Here is a 9,421-nt window from a genome sequence, read left to right on the forward strand (position 1 = left end):
TCAGGACAACAAGTACACCTCATGCCATCGTACCCCAGGAGGTTCTTATTTCTCTGCCTGGAACCATGAATTTTCCTCAGTTTCTCCACATACTACTCATCACTGCTGACAATATACTTGTAAATTGCTTTTGAGAGATGGCTGACCAGGATTTGAGAATTTCAAGAAATGTGAGTTCAAACGGACCATACATATCATCTGGTCCAAGATGGGAAATGGATTTCATTTCACATTCTGTAATAACAGCAATCAATTAGAAGTGGTTGCCTAAAGGCCTGAGGATGAGAGGGAAGGATTCGGAGGCTGCCAGTGGGTGGAAGGACATGTGTCCTAAGTCACTAGCAATGACTACAAGACAATCACAGAAAAAAAATTCCAGTGCCAGTCTCTTCTTTTTGTAAGCGTGCAAAGTAAGACCCTGGGAGGTGGCATGAAGTGAGCAGGCTGAGATCCTACCATGATGTGGCTACAGCCCCAGGTGTGCCCAATGGAACTGCCCTGAATTTTACACCCAGGCTACCTGCAGTTTATTAACACTAACATGAACCCATAAACTAGTCATGAGTCACTCAGAGTTCCCTTTCAAGGAATCAGCACCAAAAGCCGCCAAGTATTTGTACGTCTTCATTACATGCTCCCACTAAGCAGATAAGGACTCAGATCTGGACAAGGACCCTGATTTAGTGAAGCCCTCATCTGGTGCTTAATAGCCCTGAACACTTTGGAAAGTCATTTACCCGGCAACTCCCACCCTGGCCAGTTTGCCATCTGGAAAATGACTTCCAATTTTACTTACCCCTTCTGAAACTCTAACAAAACTGCCAATTTCCTTATAGCAAAGTTCTTCTTGAAGCCTTATTAGATCAAACACAAACAGCTTTTGTATTGTTCCTCAGAAACGTGTCACACACAGAATGTGTCTGAGGAGGTACAAAGTCCCAACACTTAGAAAACCCCCTCCACCAGGCACCAAAAGAAAATACTGCTAACAGCAATGGAAACCAAGTCAAGGAAAGTTCATTGGCATTATAGCTTACCATGCTTAAAAATCAATTTTAAGAAGGGAGTATTTCACAGATCATTTTCTACCTTTCAAAGTTCTGTTGCTCATCAGCCGATTTAATTTTCCCATGAGCCACCTTGATCACTGAACCTGAACATAGCAACTGCTGAGATTCAAGTCATTCCAAGAGACTCCAGCCCCTTCTTCATACACAGCAGTTATATTTTCTACCTTGCGATACAGTCAAGACAGCATCTTACAGTTCCTTACTTAGGCCTTCCCCCTTCCTTGGCTGCTCATTCCTTTATGATGCGATCCTGTGCACTACAAAGGGTCCCCACCTCCCACAGGCCTTCACGTCTCTGTGCCCCTGCAGGCCCCTCACCTGAGGAGCACAGCACGCAGCCCCTACCTGTGTGAGGTTTACCACTTACGGCTGAAGTTTCGGACTCTACAACCTCCATTCCACAGGCATCCTCACTCCGTTGTGACTGCCTAAGAAGCTAAGGTTCAGAAAAGCTGTAATAACTCTCTTGGGATTTCATGTCAGATTAAGAGACAGAAAGGGCAGGGTTTCCGATGTCAAGTTCAAAATTTATTACGCCACATCACGTTCTACTGCAAGTGGTCTTCTTTGAACTTCTTTTAACATAAAATGAAAAATCTGTCAGTGTGTCCCAAATTGTAGGCTATTAGAAAAATTTATATTTTACATGCACTACATAAATCCTTGCTCCAAAGATATATTATGGACACTAATTACTCTCCTTATAAAGCAACACTATCAATAAAAGTGTTTAAGCTACTGACCTTTGCAATGAAACCACAGTCCCATCTAGATAAAGATTTCAGAGATTCTAATACACATTTCTTTATATTTTTGTATCTTTGAAATAAGTTTGCACATAAATAGTGAAGTGATAAGAAAACTAATAAGATGTTTAAATCTTTTTTAGCAATATATGAACTAAAAGAGCATCTTACAAGGGATGGCATCTTAAAGTCAGTGAAACACAGTAATATTTGCTTGTGTATACTCTACAGATTTGCAGTAAAAAAGGTTAATGAGACAAGTGACCGAAAGAAAGACCATGGGTCACAGGATTTGCTCTCCGTCTCTGGATAACCTTTAACAAGTGGCCTACCTAGCCGTTTTCTGGAAAGATCAACCGCCTAGTGTAACAGATACACTTGATAAACAAGGGGAAAGGTCAGCAGAATGGTACAAAAAGTACTGTTTGTGAAGTGCATTTTTAAATACCTAACAAGTAAACATAGTATCACACACTGCAAGAACTACTGTTGTGCAGTATCACTCAGGTTTAACATCCAGAAGTTTAGTTCTACCTGCTTCAACTCTGAAAATGAAAAGACTCAGAAGATTAAATATTGGCTTGGCAGTTGTTTCAGAAAAATACAAGATCCAAGTACTGGACATGACAATCCAGAGAACTACTTATCCTTGAGCACTGCTAACTCTAGGACTCATTTGCTAATGATTTCCTAGCAGAAAAGGGGCTAAGCATGAGGCTCCTATCCCATAGCTTCCATTTATTTCTTCTTCAATCTTAGTATAGTTCTGATTTCTTATCTGCAGCGAACTTCTTTATAGCTCTCATATTTAACATTTTCTGTCTCGGGGGGCTTGTGAACTCTCAATTGGCTTCTCTCTGCCCTTTCCAACATGATTTCAACATCAATTTCTCCATGGTCGTTCTTCTTTAGCACAAATTTTGTCCGACCCAACATACCTATCCCATGGGCACCTGCTAACCTAAAACCTCATTTAGAAAAAATGGATTATTTTACAAAATTAGAATCAGTGACAGCATGAAGTTAACTACTGCCATTCCCTTGAATAGTAAGTCAAACTTCAAATTAGTTCATTCCTTTGGAAAAAGAGAGATTTATGGGAGACATTGAACAAGCTGCTGACTTCCTACTGAGTGATTAAAATCACTCCCAGTAAGATAAGGCAGAAGGCAGGTTCAACTCCGGAGCGATGCTCACTTTACAAAGTTGCATTTGTAAACCAGTTCCTAGAAACTCAGAATACATTCTGTTTGTCCAGGGGCTCTTACCTCTTTTCAGAAAATCACAAACATCTCTCCTCGAGAAAGCAACAAGTTTGCATGTACTTTCAAGGAGCTCAGGCTACAGGTTAGGATGTACATGTGCCAACCTGCACAGAAACTAGATCTGTATCTACTCTGCCTCAGAGGAGGACAGTGGGCGGTTCTAAAGGGAACCCTGGTCTAACACATTCAAGACTCCTCCTTAGAAATCAAAGAATACTGTGCTTTCATCAGGTATACCACTCATATGGAGTTGAAGAGGATTTTTAAAAGGACACTCCTTTTGGCTTGGGTAGAGATTTAAGCATCCCCCCCCCCCGCGCCCTAAATTGGGGCAGTCCATTGAGATGGAGAGGATGGAATGAAACAATGAAAAACAGATTTTGGTTTTTAAAACAATGAGCCAGACTAAAAGAAAGTTTGGCAACACCAAAATTAGCATGCAGATTATAGGTCCTGCTGGAAAACTTCCCAAAGGGAAGTAAAAGACATATCTAACCCAAGTACACAAGATGAATGTTGTTTTTAAAATTAATTTGTAAGCTGGAAAGTTGGTTGATAGACAAGATATCTTACCGGGGCAGCTAATTCGCAAAGATATATCATGTTCTTCCAAGGACCCTGTAAAAGTTCAGCCTGACGTGGAGCCAGCCACAAGGAAGCATGCACTGGCTGATTTAAGGGATGAATGGATTTGAAAGGCATGCCTAATGGTTTCAAAGCAACGAAAGCACCAGATGAAAGCTGCCTTTTTCTCAACAGCAGACTGTGTTTGGATTAGCAACTGCTTTTTCACAATGTTATTTATGATGAGGCAGGTGCACCAGGAGAAGGTGGTTTCAGGTGACAATTCCAACTGGAAAAGAGGTCAAGGAAAAGATGGGTGTGGGAACTAAATCAAAAGCTATGTTTCAGCATCTGCTATAGCTGCCTTGTAAATCTCTCCCAGAATGTCAAGTCAGCATTTCCTTTACACTCAAGAGACAGAAAAAGTAGGAGTCAAAGAAAAAAAAGAGAAAGAGATAGAAAAATAGGAGTCAAAGAAAAGAAAGTGCTTTTTCAAATACTTAGTAAATACAAAGCCTTTACATTGATCACTATCTTTTAGCTTCTGGTCAAATGCTGAGCATATGTCCCAATTTAAAAAAAAAAGAAAGAGAAAAAACCCACAGAGGTGGAGGAAGGCCTCCCTATCACAGCTGAACATTGAAAGCACATTTGTTCAGTGAGGAGAGGCTTAATTTAATACCCTGGGATTCCTGCTTCCCCAATATCCATCTAGATTCCAAAAGAACTTGTACTTTGGTGAGATATCTTCTTTCTGTTCTCAGTTGAGGTTCCAGAGACCTGAATGAGAATGCATTCATATATTCAGCTTACCCCAGTGGTATCTCACTGGCACTGCTGGATCTCAGAATACAAGGACTGACTGTAAGTTCATACAGTGTATCTAACTACAGATTTGGGCCAGGAAGAAAGTCAAAGTCAAGTTTCTGACACTGTCTAAAATGTGGCTTATTTTGATCCTGAAAATGTCTAAAAGATTATCTTCTCAGTCCTTTCCTCAGCCATAGGAAGTCCTAAAAGCAGAGACATCCAGCAACAGCTCTGGAAACTGCAGAAATCCTACACCTCTGCTAACCTGGGAAAAAGAGGTATTGTGTTGAGAGGACAAACACACAGAGCCAACAACTCAGAATCCACTCACTCCTCTGGCACCTGAACAAAAACAAGTAACTCCCCGATAAGTAAATTCTTTGAAAAGGAGCCACAAATGTTTAGTAGATTTCACAGACAAGGGGGAAAAATCAGTATTTTTGAGGAAAGAAGGTCCTATTTCTCTCCACAATAATGAAATGATGGTATTATTTTCTGATTTGTTATATAGGCTTCCATACAAAAAAATGAATTTGCATTCTGCTTGATTTGTTCTAGACATTACTTAAAAAAAATTCTTCAGTAATTCTTAATTGATGGAAGCAGGGGATTCTGACTTAAGTAATTACTACACTGTTTCCTTGGAGGACAAACAAAGCTAAAACTTTTCATCTTTTGTCTTAGGAATATCTGGCTGGCAGTTTATTCAAACATTTCAGTATATGGAAAAATTTCAGTACATGGAAATTCTAAATGGGCCTGGATAGTCATTTAAAACTTATCTATGAGGTAAATCTGTGTTCTAGGAATGAATGGCAGAATATGCGGACATTCTTTTTGCATTGTTTGTAACCTACAACTTCTATGCAGTTCCCAAGTTTAACAGTAGATGGCGCTACATTCATGGTCTTTGAAAGAGATGGTGCTTTCCAGCAATAATAACAGCTGCTGCTGGTTCACAGAAGTAAAAGGACAACTACAGTTCTGGGGAGAAAATTTGAAAAATTATTATTTGTAATCTTGGCATATTGTTGAACTTAGGAAAGTGGCATACTTCATTCTGTACTGCTGAAAATACACACTGGCCGATAAAGCCAGTCTTATTTCCTATATCTTAGGTGTCTGTCTATGATGAGATTAATTATTTCATTTTCCCATAGGAATAAAAGTGATCTTCTGGATAATCAAAATTATCATCGGCTAATTAAGTAATGCCAAAAAAGAACTTTCTGGGATCCTGGAAATATTCCTCTTTGGCACTGCCCAATATAGCAGCTGTTAGCCACATGTGGCTAAATGGCTAGACACATCTCAAACCAAATCCCAGAATATTATTTGGGAGAAAATCCTTTACTAAAAGGGTATGGTTTTCTAAACCCAATTCATCTCAGCAGGAAAACGAGTGGATACTTAGTGAGGACATTTAAGACACAAGCAGAATTTTCTATTTGCAGTTTACTATAAAACATGGTTACTGGGATAATTTTATTTTTTGGCTGCAAGTTCTCAAAAAACTATACCAATGCCTCCCCCGCCATTCTTCCAGATAAACAGAAAGATACTGGTAGTCTACACAGTAAAGTGTTTCCTTTCTTACAAGGCTTATTTGTACTTTTCCTGTGTTAAACTAATCCTCACACCAGGGTTTCCTACTAATACTTCTATCAGTTGAATGATTTCCTAGATGTAATAAATATATAAACCTGAGGGAAAAAAAGACTGGCCAAAAAACTGGTTTAAAATTTAGCAAATAGCAACACTAGCTTGTTAATTTTTTTTTAATTTCCAGATTCAAACTTCTTGATAATTAGTATTTTTAAATATAAGTGCAGGAGAAAACTGAAAGCAGTTTAAGGAAATATTAAATCTCCACAGAGTTTTCATCAACAACAATACATTTCCCTCTCCTGTCCTCATTTCCATGCACCCAGAAAGTGGCTGAATATCTCACTGCAGATCACTTCAACCCTCATTCTCCCACCACTAACACAGGGTAAAAACGTGTGAAGTGACAGTACAGCAAAATGAATCAATTATCAGAGAGCTAAGAGACTTGTAAATCATCTCGTTTAACACCCTAATTTTACAGATATTTGCAGGTATAGAGAATTGGTGACTTGTCAGGGTGCCATACTGGCTAGGACCTTAGTCTCTCTACTCCAAAGGCCAAAATCTGTCCACGGCACGAGGCTACAACACCTGCCATTATGGGATAATTGAGCATTGCACAGATATCATTTCTGTAGATTTCACTGAAGAACCAAGAAAGGGCCACTGTGGTTCTGAAAAAGTGAAAGGGAGGGGGAGGCAGCCCCTGAATTCACCCACAGTATTTTCAAGAGTACAATTTGTGTCTTGAAGATCTCGCAGAATGTGATAATGGCCTTTCCATTTGTTATTTATAAGCATTAGAATCAAGATTCTCAATCCCTGCTTCAGAGATTCTAGGTTTTTCTCTCCAGTCACGAAGAATACCTTCCCCATCTCCTACCCAAAGAGAGCCTCTCTTGGGTCAGCCAAACGCTGCTGCGAGTCTAATCCCACCAGGTTGCCTTTGGGGATCGATGCAGTGGATCCCATCACCTCCTGCACCATATCAGGTACCTTGCCTGGCATGGACAGTCACCACCCAGCTTCTCCCCTCCAATTTCCTGACCATTTTTTCTAGATAGGTGACAGTCAATTGATTTTCCCCCCTATTGTCATTTATTAACTACTATTAGCCAGTAGTTAATTTTAGAGAGTAATGTTAGCAATAATATAAGAAACATGTCTTATTGTGATAAATGATCAATATTCAGAAATATATGCCTAAGAATAAGTTAAATTAGATGCTAGGCTGGGGGGAATAGAATATATGTAAATGATTTCTGGTGGTTTTCTATTTCAAAAGCTCTGATCCCCAGGTATCAGGTGTGGCAGTAGCAGATTAACTGTCTAATGGAGCACATAGTATCAATCAAGACTGAAAATGCACATGGGAGAAATAAATTGTAAGAATTTAACCCTTCATTAGACAGCCAGAAAATCCAAGGCCTGTGTGCTTAGCAGCCAGAAATGTTGCCACCTCTAGGAAAACAAAGGATCGGAGGACATGTAGTGGAAGAATGCCAACAAGAAATTTGCTGATCAGCAGTGATCTTCTCATCTTTGCCAGAAAATCTGCTTGAAAGGCATAATATAGCACTACTTGTGTACCCAGGTGTCTATCAAACGTGCCATGGGTCCTCATTGGCTAAGCTACTATCTCCTCTCCCAAATAAACAACCATTCACTGAAAAAGTCTAACAAGATGACACTTTTTTTCTATGAAAATTTCAACAGCCAAGAATTTTTCTTTTTATTTTTCCTTTTTAGAGATCAATTCTACATTTGCTCTAAACCCCACCAGACCTCCTATTTTCCTCTCGACTCTCCAATCGGTATATACCCTGGTTAATTGTAACCTCCCTGTTTCTTAGCGTAGCCTTGTCCCCATGATCCAACTATGTTTTAAATTGAGACACAGCGATCACATGCCAAGCTCTAGCTACCGTTTTCAAGAGGAAAGAAGAATTATTCACCCCATCTGAGTCTGACTGTACCAGACATTATCCAAGAGTGCAAACCCCTCATCCCTGGACTCTTCCTCTTTTATGTGCCCAGTTCAGAGACCTTCCCTGCCGAGATCATCTAGGGCTAAATATAGATCTACGCACCCAGCAGTTCCTGACCACCGTCACGTGGTGCTGCTGACGAAAGATTCCCTGGAGACGTGTTCGGCCAAACACACCTACGCACATCTCTATGTGTTTTCATCTATACACATTATACCCCGAATTAATCGACGATGACAGACATGTATATCCACCAGAGAAAGGCTCTCCCTAGAGATCTCCTCCTGCTATTTAATGCACTTGTCCATCTTCTGCACGTTGCTTTTGCCTAACTGCGCCGATTCATTTGGGGTAAGGTGAGAAGCAATACTCAAGTGGTACGCGTGCGCGCACACACAGACACACACAGAGACCCCGATTTTGCTTTTTTCTTGTTATCCTAAAAAGAGCCCGCGAGGCTCCCAGGTACCCTCACTTCATGTTATTATCATCCGGCCAGGTCACCCGCGGCGACTCACCTGAGCTCTGGCAAGTGCAAGGAGACTCGGTGTGCCCCAAGTTCGCCAGATGAACCGGAGTGGGACGAAAGGATATCACCCCGCCGGGGCGAGCACATCACTTGGGTCCCCTTGTCCCTTTCTAAACCTGACCCTAGATTATGCGGCTCCGACATTAAAAATAAACAATTCCACCTCCACTCCCCCCAACTCTCACCCCCCTCCACACCCACACACGGAAACTAGCCAGTAAGTATGAGGAAACAACCTAGCTGAGTGCACTAGAAGAGAGGATAAAGAAAGGATGAACGCGACTAGAACTCGGACAAATCCTCAAAAACTGCACAACGGTCTCGCAACAGAAAGCCTGGCTGCGGCATCGAGGCCAAAGAAGGAAGGAAAAACCTAAGCTTGTCCTGGGCCCCGCACCTGTTGGCACCCGGTCCGTTCCCGAGGCTGCCCCAAGCGCCCTCAACCGCTGGACAGGGGGCCTCCCCGGTCCCTGGCGTTGCGGAGCGCTTTGCGCCAGTGAGAGCTCGCCAGCTCAGGGTCTCCCGCCGCCTCGGGGAGCACTCGGCAGCGTAGGCGCAGAACGAGAGCCGGGATGGCCAGGCTCGCTGCTCCCGGGTCGCCTGGAGGAACGCAGCGCACAGGGCGACCCCGCGTTCCCCTAGTCGAGCTCCGTTCTTCGAGAGAATATCCTGGCCAGGGAACAAACCCACCTGCAGATGGACCCCAGATCCTCGCCTTCCCGGCTGTTCGCGGCGCGACCACAACTGCAACCAAAAGACAGGGAGCGAAAGCGCGCGGGAATCGGTGTGGAAAAAAAATCCCGCACAACCAGTCGGGCTCCTTGTTTATACTGAAACTACA

General features: G+C 42.0%; 1 protein-coding gene across 1 annotated transcript in view; it reads right to left on the reverse strand.

Annotated features, from left to right (window-relative positions):
- Positions 1-9,421, reverse strand: part of RASGEF1B (RasGEF domain family member 1B) — a 36,464-nt gene extending 27,043 nt beyond the window's left edge. The window contains exon 1 of the mRNA XM_037051041.1: positions 9,271-9,421. The gene's annotated coding sequence lies outside the window, so the exon portion shown is untranslated. The remainder of the gene's footprint in view (positions 1-9,270) is intronic.

This window comes from Sturnira hondurensis, unplaced genomic scaffold, assembly GCF_014824575.4.
Source record: "Sturnira hondurensis isolate 20B ecotype Veracruz unplaced genomic scaffold, ASM1482457v3 Scaffold0007036, whole genome shotgun sequence".
In the NCBI taxonomy this organism is placed as follows: domain Eukaryota; kingdom Metazoa; phylum Chordata; class Mammalia; order Chiroptera; family Phyllostomidae; genus Sturnira; species Sturnira hondurensis.